The following is a 24,255-nucleotide window of genomic DNA, read 5'->3' on the forward strand; positions in this document are numbered from 1 at the left end:
TATGGTTTTTCCTGTGGTCATGTATGGATGTGAGAGTTGGACTGTGAAGAAGGCTGAGCACCGAAGAATTGATGCTTTTGAACTGTGATGTTGGAGAAGACTCTTGAGAGTCCCTTGGACTGCAAGGAGATCCAACCAGTCCATTCTGAAGGAGATCAGCCCTGGGATTTCTTTGGAAGGAATGATGCTAAAGCTGAAACTCCAGTACTTTGGCCACCTCATGCGAAGAGTTGACTCATTGGAAAAGACTCTGATGCTGGGAGGGATTGGGGCAGGAGGAGAAGGGGACGACAGAGGATGAGATGGCTGGATGGCATCACTGACTCAATGGACATGAGTCTGGGTGAACTCCGGGAGTTGGTGGTGGACAGGAAGGCCTGGCTTGCTGCAATTCATGGGGTTGCAAAGAGTCGGACATGACTGAGCGATTGAACTGAACTGAACTGACTGAATGAAGGTGGGGCTCCCCTGGTGGCTCAGACAGTAAAGAATCTGCCTGCAGTGCAGGAGACCAGGGTTCTATCCCTGGGTTGGGAATATCCCCTGGAGAAGGGAATGGCTACCCACTCCAGTATTCTTGCCTCGAGAATCTTATGGTCAGAGGAGCCTGGTGGGGTAAAGTCCATGGGGTCACAGAATTAGACATGACTGAGTGACTAACACTTCCATATCCAATGAAGATGAGGTCTCTCTCCCTCCTCAGACTACCCACTCTTCCTTTAAAGTGTCTTTATGAAGAATGAAAAATACATTATTCTCCATAGAATTCATAATTTTTTTCTTGATTTCTGAAATATTTCCCTATAACCTAGGGAAGATAAGTTGTACCAACACTGCTGTTGAGTAATTTTTGGACTGTTATTGAGACAAAAGTTGTTATTATTGTTTAGTTGATCAGTCGTGTCCAACTCTTTGTGGCCCTATGGACTGTAGCCCAGCAGGCTCCTCTGTCCATGGAATTCTCTAGGCAAGAATACTGGAGTGGGTTGCCATTTCTCTAGGGGATCTTCCCGACCCAGGGATAGAAGCTGCTTCTCCTGCACTGGCAGGCAGATTCTTTACCACTGAGCTACCAGGGAACTACTATCTACTAACATGCAAATATGTGAAATTTAAAGTTAATAAGTTTAATTAATAATTTGTAAATGAGTACAAAAGTTGCATTGGGTTAGTCTTTGTACACTTAGTTTTTAAATTACAAGACTGTATTTCACAACTTTGAAATATGAAAATGTAAGTGCTTTATAAAAATTTTTAACTTTCCATGAAAATTTTAGTTGCTTTAACTTAACATTTCATATTGTCCTAAGGTAAAGATATCACTCTTTTTAAAAGATATCACTCTTTTTTTTTTTAAATCCTAGCTGTCCCAGACTTCTCTTCAGCAAATCTTGTGTGCTGGATGAATTCTATGTTAGGCAGAAATAGCTGTTGATCATTCATCTTCTCTTAAAATGCAGTTTATTTAGAGCTTTATATTTGGTGTCTTTTTTCCATTTAGAAGGTTCTAATTCTTTTTTTTTTTTTAATTTTTAAACAATCACAAACTTAGGAAAGCAAGGAGACAGAGGACAGAAAAATTATTGCTGTACTATCTGACAATAAGCTATTAATGTTTTACTCTGAATACTTTGCTGTATATGTTCTGTAAGAAAAGTCATCCTCCTCCATAACCACAGTGCATGCTCAGTCGGTAAGTTGTGTCTGTCTCTTTGGGACCGGCAGGCTCCTCTGTCCTTAGGTTTTTCCAGGAAAGAAATACTGGAGTGATTACAATTTCCTCCTCCAGGGGATCTTCCTGACCCAGGGATTGAGCTCTGGTCTCCTGCATCTTCTGCATTGGCAGGCGGATTCTTTACCACTGAGCCACCTGAGAAGCTCACATAACCACAGTAGGACTGATATAATAAGGAAATTTACAGTGATACAATACTATTATCTAATCTTTAGAGCCTGTTTCATCCCACTAATGACCTCAGTAATGTTCTTCATAGAGAAAACATTCTCTTTGGAATCACATACTGAATTTAGTTGTCATACTGCTTTAAGTTCCTTCATTCTGCAAGTTTCTTAGCCTTTTCTTGACTCTTAGGAGCTTGAAACTTTTGAAAATTTCAGCATAATTATTTTAAAGAATGTCTCTAAATATAAATGCGTTTGATATTCCCTATGATGAGATATACAAGCTACAGTTTTTGACAAGAATGTCACAGAAGTGTGCTGCATGATCTTCTTTACTTCTTTCAAGTAGCATAAAATTTCCATTTGCACTATTATTTATGATATTCACTTTGATCATTTAATTAATGTTTTGTCTGCCAGACTTCCATACTGAAAAGTTATTTTTGCTTCTTTATCAATATGTTTTAGAGAGAGGAACTTTGAAAATATATAAATATTGCTATTCATCAAACTTTAATTTATTTACTCTTATACCTGTATGATGGGTAACAAAACAAAAAAAAAAGTCCAACTTTGCACAGGATTGAAGTGTTTCTCAGCACCTAGGACTTTCAGAGCTACAACTGGTACAATATTGGCCACTTGTACAAGAATATATCTTCGTATTAAGAGTGTTTCCATTTAATTGAACACATACATAGAAATGAAATAGCTGGAAATTATGGCAAGTATATGTTTAATATCTTAGGAGACTTTGAAGAAATTTTCCGAAGTAGTTGTGCTGTTTTAACATTTTATTAACAATGTATTACAGCTAGCAATAGGACATCCATTACAGCTTATTAATTTCTGCAAAAATATCTGTAGTAATTGTGATAGGTATTTTCTTGATTCTGTAAGATGACTGATTTCTTCCCATGTATAGTAAGATTTATTGTGTTAATGTTCTTTCATTTATGTCACCAATACTTTGTAGTTTTCAGTGTAGAAATATTGCATAGCTTTTGTGAATTTATTCCCAAGTATTTTAGTTTTTATGTTGTGAATGAAATGTAGAAATTTTATTTTTCAGTTGTTCTCTGCTAGTTTAAAAAGCATACACTACCTTTTTTTTTTTCAAACAGAATATAGCTATAGTAACTGTTTTAAAGTCTTTTTTATTAATTATATAATCTATATCATGCTTGGGTGTTTTTATTTATTTTTTGTAGTATAATCATAAGTCATATTATCTGCTTCTTTGTCCACCTGATAATGTTAACAGGATGCCAGATAATATGGATTTCCCTTTCGGGTACTGGATATTTCTGCATGCTATAAATATTCTTGAGTTTGTTCTGGGATGCTGTTAATATAAGGAAACAACTTGATACTTTTAAGTCCTGCTTTTAAGATTTAGGTGGGACGTTTTTACTTTGAATTTAATTCAAATTCAATTCAAATTATTTGATTTGAGTTGTTTGCCCTCACATCTGAGACAAAACTCTTTGGAGTGCTTTAGCTAATATCCGGTGAAATATGAAGTTTTCTAATCTAACTGTTGTGAACAGACACTATTTTTGGTAGTTTGTGAGCTTGGATTTTATTTCCCCTTTAATCCTTTGAGGCCACTCTTTTTTTATTTTTTTTCCAAACTTTAAACTTATCGTTTTGTAATGGAGTATAGCCGATCAACAATGCTGTGGTAGTTTTAGATGAAAAGTGAAGGAAACTTTGAGGTAACACATTCCATTATCTGAAAATATCTTTACTTCTTTCTTGAAAAATGTTATCACTAAAATTACAGAATTCTGAATTAACACAGTTTCTTTCTTTGTTTTTCAGCACTACAAAGATAATGTTCTTCTTAGCCTCTCTGATATCTGATAAGTGAGGTAAGTGATTGTTCCCTTATGTTTCCCATTCATGTAATTTATAATTATAATATGAATGATTTTTGAGTTGTTCTCCCTTTCCTAAAATCTTCCTGCTTTTGTTCACCCTTTTTAGCTCTCATTTAAGGTTAATCAAAAAATTTTATAACTGATATTTTCTACAGGATAAGATTGTTAATAACTTGCATCCTGTAAGAGTAATACCTTTTGTATTTAGGCAAGGAGAGAAGAGAGAGGGCATATTCAAAATATTTTTTTTAAAAAACTATCAATCAAGAAATCAATTACACTAAAACTATCATTCAAAAATGAAAATAATTAAAGCATTAACTGATTTGACTGACTTGTATAAAAGCTAATAAAATCCATTGTAAACGTCTCTACCCTAAAAGAAACACTATCTTCCCTTCATATTACAGATATTTTTTGCTTTGTATTAATATTTAAGCTTGAGAATTTTTAGTTGTTAATGGTTCAATTCAGTTCAATTGCTCAGTCATGTCCGATTCTTTCAGACCCAATGGACTGCAGCACGCCAGGCTTCCCTGTCCATCAACAACTCCCAGAGTCTACTCAAACTCATGTCCATTGAGTCAGTGATGCCATCCAAAAATCGCATCCTCTGTCATCCACTTCTCCTCCCTCCTTCAATCTTTCCCAGAATCAGGGTCTTTTCAAATGAGTCAGTTCTTTGCATCAGGCAGCCAAAGTAGTTTTAGCTTCAGCATCAGTCCTTCCAATGAATGTTCAGGACTAATTTCCTTTAGGGTGGACTGGTTGGATCTCCTTGTGGTCCAAGGGACTCTCAAGAGTCTTCTCCAACACCACAGTTCAAAAGCATCAATTCTTTGGTGGTCAGCTTTCTTTATAGTCCAACTCTCACATCCATACCTGACTACTGGAAAAACCATAGCTTTGACTAGATGGACCTTTGTTGGCAAAGTAATGTCTCTGCTTTTTAATATGCTGTCTAGGTTGGTCATAACTTTCCTTCCAAGGAGTAAGAGTCTTTTAATTTCATGGCTGCAGTCATCATTTTCAATGATTTTGGAGCCCCCCAAAATAAAGTCTCTCACTGTTTGCACTGTTTCCCAATCTATTTGCCATGAAGAGATGGGGCCAGATGCCATGACCTTCGTTTTCTGAATATTGAGGTTTAAGCCATTTTTTTTTCACTCTCCTCTTTTACCGTCATCAAGAGGCTCTTTAGTTCTTTGCTTTCTGCCATAAGAGTGGCGTCATCTGCATATCTGAGGTTATTGATATTTCTCCCGGCAATCTTGATTCCAGCTTGTGCTTCATCCAGCCAAGCGTTTATCATGATGTACTCTGCGTATAAGCTAAATAAGCAGGGTGACAATATACAGCCTTGACGTACTCCTTTTCCTATTTGGAACCAGTCTGTTGTTCCATGTCCAGTTCTAACTATTGCTTCCTGACCTGCATACAGATTTCTCAAGAGGCAAGTCAGGTGGTCTGGTATTCCTACCTCTTTCAGAATTTTCCACAGTTTTTTGTGATCCACACAGTCAAAGGCTTTGGCATAGTCAAGAAAGCAGAAAAAGATGTTTTTCTGGAACTCTCTTGCTTTTTCCATGATCCACCGGATGTTGGCAATTTGATCTCTGGTTCCTCTGCCTTTTCTAAATCCAGCTTGAACATCTGGAAGTCCATGGTTCATGTATTGTTGAAGCATGGCTTGGAGAATTTTGAGCATTGCTTTACTAGCACGTGAGATGAGTGCAATTGTGTGGTAGTTTGAGATTTCTTTGGCATTGCCTTACTTTGGGATCATAATGAAAACTGACCTTTTCCAGTCTTGTGGCCACTGATGACCAAATTTTCCAAATTTGCTGGCATATTGAGTGCAGCACTTTCACAGCATCATCTTTTAGGATTTGAAATAGTAAATTAAGTGTTACAAATATATAAAATAGTTTGAAGTATGTTGTACATTTTCATGGAAACATACACCTCCTTTAGTTTTTAAATATATTGTTAAAATCTTCAATTGGTTTTTTACCTCAGATTTGTTATTATCAGAGAATTCTATCAGTATCATATTTGGAATCAAAAAAAATTTGGCCTTAAAAGTGTTCATTTTTTGTAAATGATTCATGTGTGATTGACAAAACTCGTTACTAGGTGTAATGTTTAGAGGATTTCTCTAAATATGCTTTCAAGTTTCTTAACTGGTTTGCTGAAATCTTCTATATTTTTACAATTAAAATTGTTTTAATGATTATATAGTTGTTTTGTTACACCATCATTATTAGATTCTTGGTGAGTTTGTTGTTCCTTGATATTCTTAACTTTGCTTTGTAGATTCAAAATCTCACTATGAGGTTAATGCAACATCTTAATTTTTACCTTTAGTTTTGAACTTTTTTTTTACTATATAGTAAGTCATAATATTACTCCCATTACTATTTACCCCCATTGATATATTACTCTCAGTCATATTTTACCTGAGTATTTTTCCTGATAGCAATATTTCCTTTACAGATTTAATTTTGGTTAGTATTTGTTATATATATACTCATTCATTTACTGTTGCCTTTTTGAGTCATTTAATGCAAACTTTTGCTTCTTTATCCTTTTTGATTTTGGACATTTTAGATGAATTTTTATCACTATAGTAAAAAATGGTATTTTTATATTGATTTGCACTCTCTCTGTGTTTTCTATTTGCCATAAATTGTCTGAACTTAATATTTTCTCATTTCTGACCTTCCATTCATATCAGAATTTAGTTTCTTTTTTAATTAATTTTATTGAAATACATTTCACTTATATGTTTCAGGTGTATAAAACAGTAAATCAACATTTTTATAGAAAATTCTTCATACAAAGTTGTTATAAAATATTGACTGTATTGTCTGTGCTATACATTACATTCTTATAACTTTATACCTAGAAGTTTGTGCCACTTAATGTCCTTCAACTGTTTTGCCCATACCCCACAGTGTATGGGAGGAGATCTGTAGTTCTTTCTAGGTATTAGTTAAATTTTGCATAGTCTGTATTTATTATAGGAAATATTGATTTACATACATTAACAAATGTGTTTGATCTTACTAATTTACTCTTGGAGGTCCATTTATGACAGCCTAAGCACCATTTCATTCTGAAGCCCCCTAGATGTTTGTCATACATGAAGCAACACAGAGCTTATCCACCCAGACACTGAATGCACAGCCTCTGCTGGGTTTAGTTCTGGATCTTACTAAATCTGTAAATAGTATGAAACACTTCCAACTATTCCAGCCTCTCCAAACATATGTTGTGATCTGTTTTCTGTTTTAGCTTCCTCATTTTGTTTCTTGTATTTTTCACTTTAGCTTTGTGTTCATATCATGTTCATAGTATTTTTTTTTTTTTTTCATGTCTTGGGCCTGTGATTGATGAGGTTTCCTTCTGAAATCACACCACCATCAAAGGGAATTTCAGCCATTCTTGTTACTAAGCCACCATTTTCCTTTTTACTAGCATTTCTTCAGTTACTTGGTAGACCTCTTAGAGCCTAGGATTGAGCCTAGGATTCTGCACTTTGAAAGAGCTTGCAGGTGGAGCCCTTGCTGCTGGCCCATGGACCATACTTTGAATAATAAGGCTTTAAATATCCCCACCTTTTTATCACAGTGACAAGGTTAAGTATTTCAAGATGCTGCTTGTTTGACCCAAGATCACATCATAAGCTTTTCATTCTTTGGGACTGGTCAGACTTGCCCCTGCTTCTGGAATCAGCCCACTTAAGAAAGAGAGTGTGCTGCCATTCATTTAAAAATTAATTTTGAGGCAGTTAATGGCAGGTACATTTCCATCTCTGTTCTCCTTTGAAATTTAAACAAAATTAAAATCAATAAATGACAAAATGTGTCATTTTACTATTTGCAACTTATGTGTATAAATTATCTTGGATAATCAACTGGAAATTGAAGCTTGTGGATGAAATATATGTACTAGCTCATGACCTATAACTAAGTTTATTTTTTAGTTTTCAACTTTACAAATGTCTATAATGTCAATAAAGCCTTGTTTAAGGGAAGAAGTTTATTTCTGTTTATTTCTCTAGATTTACAACAGAAATTCATATGCAAAATTCATATGCATAATTAATTCTAAGTTTTGTGAGACTGTGAGTAATGTATTTTTGCTAACTGCAGTAATGTAATACTGAAAGCAATGTCTTCCATTCACATTAAACCTAAAAATCATTTATGTTTTAAAACCACAAGTCTCCCTTGTCTTCTTGTGAATTCCAAAGAAGATGATTTTCACTTGTGGACTTTCGATGATATTTTTGTTGTTTAGTCACTGAGTCATGTCTAACTCTTTGCAACTGCATGGACTGTAGCCCACCAGGCTCCTCTGTCCATTGGGTTTTCTAGGCAAGACTACTGGAGTTGGGGATCTTCCTGACCAAGGGATATTCTACCCATTCCTTAAATAACCCAGGGCTGTGCCACCTTTTTATTTACCTTACAAATAAAAAAGGGGTTGTAGCAATGAAGTTTTTATTAAAACAACTATTTTTTTCAATTTATTTTTTAATTGGAGGTAAATTTCTTTACCATGTTGTATTGGTTTCTGCCATACAATGGCAGTGATGCAAATCAGCCATAAGTATACATATATCCTCTTCCTCTTGAGCCTCTCTCCCAATCCCCCATTCCCACCTGCCCAGGTCATCACAGAGTATCAGGCTGGACTCCCTGTCTTATATAGCAACTTCCCACTAGCTATCTTTTCTACACATGATAGTGTATATAGATCAGTGCTACTTCCTCCATTCATCCCACTCTCTCCTCCATTACCAAAATGAATGAAGATAGAGGAACGTTGTAACTTCTTACATATCATGCATGTTGCATTCTGGAAAAATCACTACTTACCTTGTAAGTTTATGGTAAAAAAAAAAAAAAAAAACTAAAATATTTTAATTGCCGAGTGAGAGTAACAGTTTTTAGTATATTTTACTTTTGTGTTAGAAAGAGTCCTGTTTTTCCTTAGGAGTAATCTTTTACATAATAAAATGGCCTTCAGGAATTCTACCAATGTCATTCACAGACACAAACAAGTCTTCTTTCAGAATGAGTCATAACTGTGACATTGAAAACTCTTTGGCTTATATAAGCATATTTATTGTATTCATTAAAGTAAAATTCCATTCCCTTTTGCTCTCAGTTCCATATGTCCCTACTCCACTACCAAGTCAGTGATGTAGCACAAGCGTCTTGCCCCAAACACGCATTTGCTTATTTTGTATCCTCTCTTGCACTGTGTCACAGAACAGCTGGTTGAGTGGAGCTACCTTCTGTGGCTGTAATTCTATTGCTTGGGGATATTTCCTCCTATTTTTTTACATAGAAATAAATGTTATTTCCCTTTAGACTCCTGGGATAATCTTGTATCATTAATTGTTACTATAGAATAATTAGAGAAATTGTGAGAATTAGGAAAACTTTACCAGTTTAGACTATTGAAATAGATAATTTTGTGACCACGTTGAAAATATGCTTGCTTTCTGTTCACTGTTGAAATTTATCAGTTATCATTTTTAAAAGGCCACTTTCTAATACTTTTAACAATTAGGATTACTTAATTATTAAAACTGTATGTGCTGTTGATTCAGAAGTAATGCATTAGAATTTCAATATCTTTTATGTAAGAAAAATATTAACAGACTGGAGGTAAGGAATAAAACAAAGAAAGACAAATATATTACTCATAAATAGCTGGACTACCTAAACATTTAATGGAGTCTATTTTAGAATTTGTTCTAGTATGTATTTTGGTATGTTTCTTAGCAAACTATAATTGGTAGCTGACTAATTTTGTTAGACATAATTTTGAGTTTGTTGTGCATGGACCAAAAAGAGCATTTATATTACTATCTTGGAAGCTAGTTTATTTGGCTCTCACATTTCTGTTGCCAAAATAAATGTTTGTTTTCTTTACACTAAAATTATGATTTTACAAAAGCCAGCAACAAAATTCTAGGTGAGGGGGAGGCAAACCCAGAATGAATTCAGATACAAGTAACCTAAAATCATTAATTTTTCAATTACATGAACCCCTAGAATTTGTATTTTCTTTCCAAAGCTTTGATGTTTCAGCATATTTGTCACTTTTAGTATTCTGTTTACAGTTTACAGGGCTACAACAACAGATAATTGCTTTGTTTACATTAAATAACCCAACTGAAATGGCACTTACCAGGCCTTTAAAGTATAAGGCATTTAACCATAACTGAGGTTTTGTCTTTTTGTAATATTTTGAAAGCTTAGCTACTTTGAGAAGAGATGTGTAGTACACTGCTGTGCATGGCCCGGCTAGCTAAAGTTAAACAGAAAGAGAAGGAAGAGGGGAGATAGTGGAAAACCACATCAGACAAAGTTCTGTAAAACTTTGTGATGCCCCTGGAATAAATCGAGTGTGAGAAACCTATCCAGAAGCACCCTGAGAAAACAGTCCTTGTTGATTTATGACCATACAGCTTAGACATAAAAATAACTGAAATATCGTTATAGGACGTGGATAAATAAGAGTGGGAATTACTATACACTCATATTTCTTGGGAAGAATCATGATTAGAGTACTGCAAACAATCCAACATGTCGAACATAAAAAATTTAAGTTGAATCAGAATGCATCAGAGCAGGCAGCACCACAAACTCATTCCTCTTATTTGAAGGTATAGGTTTGGGCAACTTCTGTGCGAATTCTTAAGAGAATTCTAAAAGTATGTTTCTGGTTACAGTCTTTTAAACACATTTAGAATATCAGTAAACTTTATGTAGAAATTATGCAGGAATAAGTAACTGGTTCAAATTGAGATATTCTTTCAACGAAGAACAATTTCCCCCTGGCATCAGATGTAAAATCGGAAATGCAGTAATTGAATCCCCAAATTCAGGTCTCTTATTCTCTTTTCGTTTAGTTATTTTGGAGGAGACAACAAAGGCAAATAACTTGAAAGAGCAGAAACAGAAAAGAAGATGAAGGCCTAAAAGACAGTAGTTTTCCTGAAGACAGTGAAAAGTGGAATGAAAGCCACCATGGATATAACTCTATCTCAAGTCATCAATCGTAGTAAAGTGAAAGTTAAGATAGATTTCCAATAATATATGTCAATGTTTGAAAAAACATAAATTTATCTACGTAAATAAGTATTTTAATGATCTTTCCTTGAAAATAAAAAATTAATATCTTCTCTTTTAATCTAGACTGTGTTGTCCAATATGGTAGCCACCAGCTGTTAGTCATGTTTTAGTATTTTAATGTAACTGGTTTGAATTGAGATATTCTATAATTATAAAATACACACCCCCATTTAAAGGACTTAGCATAAAAATGTAAAATTACTTATTGACATTTTATATTAATTACATGGCATAATTGTATTTTAATATATTGTTTTAAAGAAAATGTTATTAAAATTAATTTTACTAGTTCCTTTTGCTTCTATTATGTGGTAATAGAAAGTTTGCTGTTATGCATATGTCTAACATGTGTGACTCCACTTATATTTGTATTGGATGATCTTGGCATTGTGATGAAGATCATAACATACATAAGTGGAATCCATATCCCAAGTATCTCTTGATAAAATTCTGTTCCATTTAATAAACCTTATCACACAAAATTATAGACATATGTACATTCATCTGTCAGGGACAGGGACAGTTCCTCTTTCAAACCAATTAAAATGTTAACAGATGACATTTATATAACTTCTCAGAGTGAAGAAACCACCATTAATTAGTCAGAATTTGCAAAAGTCAGAAAAGTCAGGGTTTGCAAAGAGTCAGACACGACTGAGTGACTTTCACTTTTCACCAGCAAGGATGTGATTTTGAGAGAGCAAAATAATCTTTAGTAAAATGGAACATTATGATTATTATCATTTCATTTTTAAAATATATACAGGAAATTCCTTGGCAGTCCTCTGGTGAGGACTCCATGCTTCCACTGCATGGGACTCAGGTTTGATCCCTGGTCAGGGAACTAAGATCCTGCATGCTGTGTGGCCAAGACAATTTTAAAATAAATAATAATAAGACTGATCTTATCCTTTGAAGTAGCTGTCCTTAAACTATCTACACTTCTCCTGGGAAATTTAAATAAATGAAAACTCTCCTACAGCTCCAATTTCTTCACCTAATATAGTGTGCTTCTTTTCCAGGATTACTTGGGTGTGGGTTTCTTAATGGCAAATTTTATTTTGTCAACAAGAGAAGATTAAAATTATTTGCCAGCTTTGTCATAGTTGAGATATCCTATATAGAATTTTAATGTTTTAGGGCATTTGCACAATGACTATTTTTTGCTTTCTTTTTTTAAACATAATTTTTGATTAGTCAAATGAATTTAAACAGTATATCAGAAAAGAAACATTACATGAACCTGATGACATTATAAAAGTTAATTCCAATTTTACATACCATACCTAAATGTTTAATAGAGTATAAACTTTGTCTTGCTTTGCCTTAATTGTGAAAGTATAAAAATTTGTGGCAAGGCATTTAAAACTCTAGAGATCAGATTGTAGATTAAGGATTAACTCGGGAGCTGACTGTGGTTCAGATCATGAACTCATTGCCAAATTCAGACATAAATTGAAGAAAGTAGGGAAAACCTCTAGACCATTCAGGTATGACCTAAATCAAATCCCTCACGATTATACAGTTGAAGTGAGAAATAGATTTAAGGGACTAGATGTGATAGACAGAGTGCCTGATGAACTATGGATGGAGGTTCATGACATTGTACAAAAGACAAGGATCAAGAAAAAGAAACACAAAAAAACAAAATGGCCATCTGAGGAGTCCTTACAAATAGCTATGAAAAGAAGAGAAGCAAAAAACAATGGAGAAAAGGAAAGATATACCCATTTTAAGGCAGAGTATCAAAGAATAGCAAAGAGAGATAAGAAAGACTTCCTCAATGATCAGTGCAAAGAAATAGAGGAAAACAATAGAATGGGAAAGACTAGAGATCACTTTAGGAAAATTAGAGATACCAAGGGAATATTTCATGAAAAGATGGGCTCATTAAAGGAAAGAAATGGTATGGACCTAACAGAAGCAGAAGATATTAAGAAGAGTTGACAAGAATACACAGAAGAACTATACAGAAAAGATATTCATGACCCAGATAATCATGATGGTGTGATCACTCACCTAGAGCCAGACATCTTGGAATGTGAAGTCAAGTTGGTCTTAGGAAGCATTACTACGAACAAAGCTAGTAGAGGTGATGGAATTCCAGTTGAGCTATTTCAAATCCTAAAAGATGATGCTGTGAAAGTGCTGCACTCAGTATGCCAGCAAATCTGGAAAACTCAGCAGTGGCCACGGGACTGGAAAAGGTCAGTTTTCATTCCAATCCCAAAGAAAGGCAATGCCAGAGAATGCTCAAACTACTGCACAATTGCACTCATCTCACATGCTAGTAAAGTAATGCTAAAAATTCTCCAAGCCAGGCTTCAACAATACATGAACCATGAACTTCCAGAGGTGCAAGCTGAATTTAGAAAAGGCAGAGGAACCAGAGATCAAATGGCCAACATCCGCTGGATCATTGAAAAGTGAGATATTTTCAGAAAAACATCTATTTCTGCTTTATTGACTATGCCAAAGCCTTTGACTGTGTGGATCACAATAAACTGTGGAAAATTCTGAAAGAGATGGGAATACCAGACCACCTGACCTGCCTTTAGAAAAATCTGTATGCAGGTCAGGAAGCAACAGTTAGAACTGGACATGGAACAACAGACTGGTTCCAAACAGGAAAAGGAGTATGTCAAGCCTGTATTTGTCACCCTGCTTATTTAGCTTATATGCAGAGTACATCATGAGAAATGCTGAGCTGAAGGAAGCACAAGCTGAAATCAAGATTGCAGAAGACACCACCATTATGGCAGAAAGTGAAGAAGAACTAAAGAACCTCTTGATGAAAGTGAAAGAGGAGAGTGGAAAAGTTGGCTAAAAGCTCAATATTCAGAAAATACAGATCATGACAACCGGTCCCATCACTTCATGGCAAATAGATGGAGAAACAGTTGAAACAATGAGAGACCTCATATTTTGGGGCTCCAAAATCACTGCAGATGGTGACTCTAGCCATGAAATTTAAAGATGCTTCCTCCTTGGAAGAAAAGTTGTGGCTATCCTAGACAGCATATTAAAAAGCAGAGACATTATGTGTAGAGCTGACTCATTTGAAAAGAACCTGATGCTGGAAAAGATTGAAAGAGGGAGGAAAAGTGGATGACAAAGGATGAGATAGTTGGATAGCATCACTGACTCAATGGGTATGAGTTTGAGTAAACTCTGGGAGTTGGTGATGGACAGGGAGGTATGGTGTGCTGCATTCCATGGGGTCGTAAAGGGTCATACACGACTGAGTGACTGAACTTAACTGAACTGAAAGCTGCAGTCACTATCACCTGATATTTTTATCAGTTCAGTCGCTCAGTCATGTGCGACTGTTTGTGACCCCCATGGACTGAAGTACACCAGGCTTCCCTGTCCATCACCAACTCCCAGAACTTGCTCAAATTCATGCCCATTGAGTTGGTGGTGCCATCCAACCATCTCATCCTCTGTCATCCCCTTCTCCTCCCGACTTCTTTCTTTCCCAGCATCAGGGTCTTTTCCAGTGGATCACTTCTTTGCATCAGGTGGCCAAAGTATTGGCCATTTTATAAAAATCATCATTTTAGATTGTGAAACATTTCAACTCCCTGCCTGACTGATTGCTTTTGAATATAGTGACCCTGAAATTATTTTACACTAATTAGGGACATATTCAGTGGTTTAAATTGGCACATTGTTGTGTATTATTAGCTGTTGCTCTGTTTGCCATGTAAATACTTTGGGTTGCTTCCTTGTACAAGGGATGGATTTCTAAAGGGATAAATAATTTACTTTCAAGTTAGATGGTGGCCACTAACTTCATGTTAACGTCATGTTCTGTGTAAAACTATGGATTTATCTTTACTTATTCCTTGAGCCCTTCTTTGATCATGTCAGCACTTTCTTAAGTAAGCATTTTTTAAAAATTCTCATGTTAATCTGTGCCTGCAAAAATACAGAATGTTATTCTCTCTGAGAAGGAAAAAAAACAAAAAAAGTATACATGAAATTGGGAGTCCAAAGGAGCATATAAAATTCTTGCTTCTCTTCCTTGTGTTCATATGAAATTTTCTTATTTATTCTCTTATCTGTATGTTTTTTCTTACTGTGTGTGAAAAATTTTACTTCTGTTGTCTTATTCATGAACTGACTAATTTGAACCTGTGAGATTTGTCTTTATAAAGGTACTTCCTTGACAACTTGATTAATGCATCCTGGTTCCACCAAGTTATTCTGTCTTCTATGCAACTGATATTTGCAATTAGATAAAAATACTATGGTAAAACTTCCTCAGGTTTTCTGTGAAATAAATAAATGCCAGCGTTTCCGAAAAGACTTATCTATCTTATCCCCAGTTAAGGTGACTAGTGTACACTAGAAGGAAGTGATCCCCAAATCACAAATAACATATAGCCTAGAGCTATCTGTTATGAAAACATGTGGGGGTTTTGGTATTGATTAAAGCAGAGCATATGCGAGTGCTATGACACAGCCATTCCCACTCTAGGAATAGAGCTATCAGAAATGTGCATATGTTTATCGAAAGATAGAGTATGTTTACAGCAGCACTATTCAAAATGGCCCAAAATTGGAAACTACCAAAATGTTCATGCACAGTATTACTGTACACATGTATTGTAGTAGAAATTCCACACTGAGTAGTATACAGCAACCAAAGTGAACAAACTAAAACTATGCACAGCAAGCTATATGAACCACATGCACACAGTGTTAAATTGTACCAGGTGTAAATGCTACATGCTTTATTATTTCAGTTACAGAAGGTTCAAAGACAGACAAAACACATCTTTGGTGACAGAAGTCAGAGTGGGTCCCTTGAGGCCGTAGGAATTAAATGACTTGAAATGGGCATAAAAAGAGCTTTTGTACAGCTGAAGTACTATTTATCAATCAGAGTGCTTGGTACATAGGTGTGTTCAGCCTAGGAAAGCTCATTGGGCTACATGTATGTGATTTAGTCTAATTTCATTTTAGATATTATGATTTGATTAAAGAATCCTTCCCACTCCCTGAAAAAGAGAAAATATTTGATAGACCATGAAACTAGCTATAGTTATTATGGGAAGTTTTAACAGTTGCAGCTTCTCACAAGGTAATTGAATAAGACAGGAATTTATTAATGGTATAAAGATGTGATGAGTAGCATAATTAACCCAGTTTGACCTAATTTATATCTGTCTCTATCTATCGATCTTACTAGTCAGGATATTTTTAGACAAACAGAACCAATAGGTTATATACACACATACATTATATATATATATATATACACACACCACACATATATACATATGTATACATGCATATATATATAAAGAGAGAGATGTACATTCACTGAGATACTTATTATAAGGTTTGACTTATGCTATTATGGAATCTACAAAGCCCCTCCCTTCACCTCCATCTATTGTCTATAAGCTGGAGACCAAGAAAGACAGAGGTGTAAGTTCCAGGCTGAGGAGAGGAAACCAGTGAACCAGCTCAGTCAGTCATGAAGAGAGAACAGATTATTAGATGTAATATATAGTTTCATTTGACCTAATAATGTTATGTTTTAATCCTGGTAGATTTTTTCAGCATATCATTTTATTTACTTGTTTACTGTTTAGTGAAGTCAAGTCTGTTACTTCTCTCTCTGCATTGAGTTTCTGATTTTAATTATTATATATTAAAATCTTAGATATCCTATCTTTAAAAAGTTCAGCTTTCTTAGCTTTTATAGATCATTGATCCTTCGTTATGATTTCAATATCTCCTTTATATTTTAAGCATTATAAATAAACTCATATTCTTTAACTTATAATTTATTTTGTCTTTTAACATTCTGGCCCATTTATTAATTTTAATGATTTAAAAAAATCATGTCTTATATTTTTAATTCTTTTCTTAGTAGGATATTCTTGAAGTTGTCATTTGAAATTCACTTTTTCAGTTTATTGTTTCTGTCAGGCAATGAATAACACTACTGATTTGGGACAGAACTAAAATAATCTATTATTGGTGTGCTTTGAACTATCCCTGGAATATGAATTCATCGACCAAATTCAGGTTCATGTGGACATGCAATTAAGTATTCTTAAGGAATGTTAATTTCATTTTTTGTGTTATACTCTAAATAGAATTTAAGAAAGGCATATATTCCCTCTCTTTATAGGGCAATTTTTTTTTTTTTTCTCCTGCAAAATGATGTCTTTTGGGGCTCCAAGTTTTGTAAGAGGTGGAAGTGTGGAAATGGAGTATCTAATGTGGCCTTAATATATTGGCAATACTGAAGTTCTATCTCTTGTATTCTAAGCCAGACACCTGTTAAAACCAAGGCTTTATCTTATCAGATACCTCCAAGGAAAATGCCAGGGGTAGAGCTCACCTCTCTTTCTGGAATAGATCTTTCTAAATATTTGTGTAATCGATTTTCCTGCCATTGAAACCATGGAATTAAGAAAAAAAATTGCAATATATTTAATGGAGAAATATTTTGTATGTAGATTTGGGAAGGTTTCCTCTGAAAATTCTGGCAGAATTTGCTACAGATATAAGTGAACAATCTTTCTAAAATGTTAATGTGGTTATTTTACCAAAGTGAGTAAAATGTTTCAATGGATCACTTTGATTTTAGGATAAATTACGAAGTGTTGAGCCTGATGTCTAAGCCAATTTCTCCTGCTTAATATCTCCACATCCCAACACATGCTCTGGATATCACAAGTTTGACCTGTGCACTTGCATTACTTTACATATGCCCTGGTCTCCCAGTGCTCCATGAGTGTGCTTTGATAATGCTGCATAATAAATGACTTTAAAATATTGGTAGCTTAAGACATATGCGTTTTCAAGCATGGAGCTGCACATCAGCTTCAGTTTGGGTACGTGTTTTGGTGATGATGGGCTAGTTGCTTCTATATTTCTTAGCTTCTAGTAACATGTCTTATTAAATATAATTATTGAAGTAAATCAAAATAAAAATACAATATAGGTCAAGACCAAATTCTGAGTATTTATTGAAGCCACCTCACTACTATGTAAATATATATTTAATTGGATTTCATAGGTACTAGTATATAAGAGTCTTGGCAATATGAGTTTAATATCTGTCAGTTAAAAGTGTGTTATTCGCTATGGACTGAATGCTTGTGTCCCCCCCACATTCATACTTTAAGCCCTAATCCTCAGTTTGATGGTATTTGGAGGTGGGACCTTTCAAGCCCTCATGAATGTGGTTACTGCCTTTGTAAGAAGAGATGTGAGACATATGATATCTTTGTCATGTGAGGCTATAGCAAGAAGATAGCCATGGGTAAACCAGGAAGAAGGCTTTCACCAGAACTTGACCATGCTGGCACCCTGGCCTGTAATTCTTAGACTCAAGGATTGTAAGAAATATTTGAATGGCACCCAACCTGCAGCATTTTGCTAAAGCAGTCTGAACTATGATGTTGTTTTATAAGAACAGAAACCTAAAATTTGTTTCCAGATAAGCAAAATAAATGATCAGAATTAAATGCATATAAGTCACAGGAGAGTTCATTGTTCTATTTCAGCATTCAGTCACATTCAGTTGTCAATTTAGGCGACTCCTATTTTAATTGATTAATTCTTTAATATGAGCTAATTTGTTATTAACTAAAACTACCAGTCAACTTGAATAAAATGGGTAAAACAGTTTCTGTATGTAGATATAATCTGAGAGACATCTTGTTTTCTTGCTAGGAGAATTACAGGGTACACTAATTTCCACAGTGTAATTTATTCACTCTTTAATGTGTGTAGCTAACTTGTGATGTTCTCCTCAGATCTCTTTATTTTATCTGAGAAAAACTATTTTCATCATAAAAATACTACTGAAATAGTATGATGAAAAATGTAGGCTATAATCTGCTAAAGCATTTGGAATTTTTTTCAGTGAACCTCAGACTGTATTAAGCACCAAAAAAAAGTATATCCATGTTTAATAGATACTGTTAATTATTAAGGCAACTTCAATGACAGTAATATCATTTCTACATAAGTTAGAGTCATTTTAGTTTAAGAGATAGTATAATATTGTGGTCCTAGCTTATTGACAGTTTTATGTATCTTTCTTGCAGTACTGACACTTCTCTTTCACAAAATTAGAGCTAACCTTTTCCTTATATCTTTATTGTGTTGCTTAAAGGTGGTTCAGGGAAATGTAAATAGATAGTTCTGAGAAATTCTTAAAGGAAATAAACAAAACCAAGACAGATATGTCCTATTTCTTCCTTTATAAAGATATCAAGACACAGTATAAAACACATGAAATTCTCATCTCTATTTATTGAAATAATCAAAAACCTGTCAATCAGGATTTGGTGGTCTTATCTTAACAGGTTTTGTTTCCTCAGAACTAGTTAATATAAAATAAGTAATAATTACATGGCTCTTACCATCCATCCAGAGTAATGTTTGCATCTACCATGCTGTCTTCCAAATAAAGATCCCAGCATATTAAAAAGCAAAGACCACTTTGCTGACAAAGTCCGTATAATCAGAGCTATGGTTTTTCCATTAGTCATGTACAGATGTGAGAGTTGGACCACAAAGAAGGCTGAGCACTGAAGAATTGATGCTTTTGAATTGTGATGCTGGAGAAGGCTTCATAATCCCTTGGACTTCAAGGAGATCCAACCAGTCAATTCTAAAGGAAATCAACCCTTAGTATTCCTTGTAAGGACTGATGCTGAAGCTGAAGCTCCAATACTTTGACCACCTCATGGAAAGAGACAACTCATTGTAAAAGACCCTGATGCTGGGAAAGATTCAGGGCAAGAGGAGAATGGGGTGGCAGAGGATGAGATTGTTGGATGGCATCACTGACTCAATGGACATGAGTTTGAGCAAACTCTGGGAGTGAGTGAAGAACAGGGAAGCCTGGCATGCTCCATGGGGTCACAAAGGGTTGGATATGACTTACTTAGGGACTCAACAACAACAACTGGTTTTATCCCTGAAGCTACTGTAAAAAAAATGAATTTTAGTCTGTGTTTTTCATAAATGTTTAGATGAGTATTTCCCAAATAATCTTTTAAAATAGCACAGTGTTTAAGGAAATATATTTAATAATTATAGATTTTCTCCTAGATTGAGTCTTAATCATCTTTTTAAGCTGTCTGTTGATTAAATATATACTGATTTTTAGCATTGCTGAAATTATTTCTTAAATGATAATGTTCATAGTTATGCAAAATAATCTGTAAGCTGCCCAAATAGCTGTAAAATTTAAGTTGTAATGACAAAACAAATTCAATATTAAGAATAAGGGGATAATCAAGCATCAGGGTTTTTGAAATTATCTAATTTTCATTTCTCTTCAAATACTTTATTTTATTATTGAATATATTTCTTTAAAAAATGTTTAAAGCATGCGTTTTTCACAACATTTTGAGTACTTTCTTCAACATTTAGTTATAAATAGTCTGGATGTTAGTAACTTTTCTTAAAAAATATGATTCTTTAAATCATTTTTAGAATTGTGGGGTTTTTTGCAATGAATTTGGTTTGAAAGATTCTGTTAGTCTAAGCTGCATGACTGTATTTCATTTGATATGTTAGGTTCCCATTGTATTACACAATTTACATATAAGTAAACAAGTTAACCCACTCCAGTGTTTTTGCCTGGAGAATCCCGGGGACCGGGGAGCCTGGTGGGCTGCTGTCTCTGGGGTCGCACAGAGTCGGACACACTGAAGAGACTTAGCAGCAGCAGCAGCAAACAAACAAGTTAATTGAAAAAAAAAAAAAAAATCTTGCCAGAGACCACAATTACACACACAGCAATTTTGTGTGTGTGAGTGTGAAATTCTTCATCTAAAATCACAGTGCAGAGAAGATAAGACGTGTAAAAGGCTCTTAGGCTAAAGGTAGAACATAACTTAAAGAATTATTCCACCCAAGTGATCTATACATTTATCTATAGAAAAAAAGATAAGGGCCACAATCAGAGAACTTAAAATGTAGGAGCAGAGCTAAATTATTTCTCTGGAGGCTCAGACACCAGTGAGTGAGAATGGAGAGCAAAGAAAGTGCTTCATCCACCAGAAATGCAAAAAGCAGGGCTGGAAATCATGAGAGCCATTCTAGTATCTGAAACTCACAGCTTAACTTGGAAGCATAAGAAGATCTCCAGAATCATGCCAGAGCTTAGATCCTAGACTCTGCTAAAGGGAAAGTTGTGATCCCATCTTCAAAATATCTAAAGCCCAGTGTTAACTCATTCTAGTTCAAGTGTAAACAAAACCCAGAATCAAACCACAGTAAATTCTGTCAGCCTTTATAAGAATGAGCCTTTCTGGAAGTAAACATTGTTTATTTCAATCTCTGTTGTTCTTGAATGCAGCATGTACAACATAGTCAAAAATCATAATGAATACACAAACATTTAGGAAAATATTGTCGAGTGGCAATGATCTTTAGAAACAGAAAGAGGTTGCCTTTTCACACCAAATTTAAAATGACTAAAATAAAAATAAATAAATAAATAAAAAATAAATAAGCATTTTGTGAAAGTGTAGAAAGAAATATTAGAGATGTGGGTGTTTTAGCAGAGACATAAGAACTACATAATATAATAAGTAGAAATGCTATTTCATATATATATATATGGAGAAGGCAATGGCACCCCACTCCAGTACTCTTGCCTGGAAAATCCCATGGATGAAAGAGCCTGGTAGGCTGCAGTCCATGGGGTCGCTAGAGTTGGACACGGCTGAGCGACTTCACTTTCATTTTTCACTTTCATGCATTGGAAAAGGAAATGGCAACCCACTCCAGTGTTCTTGCCTGGAGAATCCCAGGGTCAGGGGAGCCTGGTGGGCTGCTGTCGATGGGGTCGCACAGAGTCAGGCACGACTGAAGTGACTTAGCAGCAGCATATATGTATATATGTGTATATATATATATATATACATATATATATATATATCAGAAATAAAGAATTCATTTAATGTGCTTAATTAACAGTGGATACACCATAGGAAATAAATGTTGACAAGAATGTATAAAAACAAAAATAAAAATATAAAAGAGGCAAAAGAAATAGAACATCCAAGATATATGAGAAAATATCAAGTAGTGTAAAATATGTGTACTTTGAATCTCAAAAGGACAGAAGTTGGTGGTGACACAGAAATATTTAAAGAGGTAATGGCAAAGAAAACTTCACAAATCTAAGGTAAGATATCAGTCCAGATCCAGGAAGTTCAATGGGTGTTCCAAAATTATGAATGCTGTTTAGTCATTAAGTCATATCCAACTCTTTTGTGACCCTATGGACTGTAGCCCACCAAGCTCCTCTGTTCATGGGTTTCCCAGACAAGAATACTGGAATGGGTTGCCGCTTCCTTCTCCGGGGGATCTTCCCAACCCAGGGATCAAACTCTGGTCTCCTGCATTGCAGGTGGATTCTTTACCGCTGAACCACCAAGGATGCAAAAAGTATGAATAGATAAATACAAAACATATATGCTCATATAAAACATATATGCTCATCCACACATACAAGCACACATCACAGCCAAAATGCTAAAAATTGAAGATAAAATCAAATTCTTAAAAGGATAAATCAGGGGGGAAATGCCTGTTAGATACAGGAGAATGAAATGATATTAATAAAGATTGACTTCTTACGAGAAATAATAGGTTATTTTGAAATACTTTAATTTCAAAAGAGAAAATATAACTCAAATTATAAATCTAGTGAAATAATCTAAACAAAAACATTCTCAGAGGAAAAAACCTAAGAAATTGTGTCCCTAATATATCTTTTCTATAAGAAAAATGGAAAGAAATACTCCTAGCTAAAGTAAAGTATGAAATTCCAAATGTATAAGAATGGATGCAGAGCACAGGACATGAAGAGTGTCCATGAAGAGCACAGGGCTAGCAATATGCAAACTCACCTGTTTTTCTTAATTTCTTTAAATGACTAATAAGTGACTAAGGCAACGGTATTCACCCTGTGATGTAGCATATATGCCAGACATATAAATCTAACAAAATCGTAGCATAAAAGCTTCCATAAAGTTTTTTACACTGTTTCATGAAGTAGCATAATATTGTTCAAAGCTAGTGCAAACACATAAATATGCATATGGTGGTATCTATGGAAACTAATCAAAAGAGATGAGCTAAATTGTCAATATAGGGTATAAAATCAAGTACTTCAGTGTATACAATTGATTCAACGGAGGTGGTAAAGGAGGAACAAAGAACAAATTGCTAAATATCAAACAAATGTAAGAATGGGAAACTCATGAGACGGTTTGTGCCTCCCCAGAATTCGTATATTGAAATCCTGATCTCACGTGGCAGTGCTAGGAGGTGGAGCCTTTGAGAGCCACATATGTCATGAGGGTGGAGCCCTCATGAGTGAAATCAGTGCTCTTACAAACGAGACCCCACAGATCTCCCCAGCTGCTTCCACCCTGTGAGGTTACAATGAAGATTTGACAGTCTCCAGCCCATGAGAAGGTCCTCACCTGACACCATGATCTTGGACTTAACAGCGTCCAGAACTGAGACACAGAAGTTTAAAAGTAACCCAATCTGTGGTATTGTGTTATAGCAGCCTGAATGGACTGAGATGGAGGCCAACATGACGCTTATATCCTAACATGAAACATATTACAAGGAAAAAAAATGATAGAACACTATCCCTCCAGAACACAGATACAAAATTTCGTAAAAAAAAAAAAATATTGATGAAACATAATGAACACTTATAAATTGTAACCTTTGTTATCCCAGAAATTTAAGTTTGGTTTAATATCAAAAATTAAATACCTCAAATAAAATAAATGAGAAATTATGTAAGTATCTCAATAACTGGCAAAATTTAAAAAAATTAACACTTGTGTTAAAAAAACAACAATAAAACTGATAGAAAAACTTGGATACAAGAGAAACTTCTCCATCTGATGATGGGTATCTGTAAAAAACTTATCAGTAGTAAACACACTTTGCTCCTAAGTGCAGGGACATGGCATGGTGTTGGCTTTTGCCATTTGCCATTTTCCTGTAGGTGATTAACCAGTGCCATAATGCAAGATGAATAACAATTATAAATATTAGAAAATATGAGACAACTCCACTCATGAAAAACATCATTGTCATTGTTTAAAAATAAAAATTTTATTTGTCACAAATTACCTTTATTTTATTGAAGTATGTCCCTGCTATAACATCTTTGTTGAGAGTTTTTAATCATGAAGTGATGTTGAATTTTGCCAGATGCTTTTTCTCCATTCTTTTGAGATGATCATTTGATTTGTATCCTTCCTTTAGTAATGTTAATTGTGGATATT

This window comes from Bubalus bubalis, chromosome 8, assembly GCF_019923935.1.
Source record: "Bubalus bubalis isolate 160015118507 breed Murrah chromosome 8, NDDB_SH_1, whole genome shotgun sequence".
NCBI classification, from domain to species: Eukaryota; Metazoa; Chordata; class Mammalia; order Artiodactyla; family Bovidae; genus Bubalus; species Bubalus bubalis.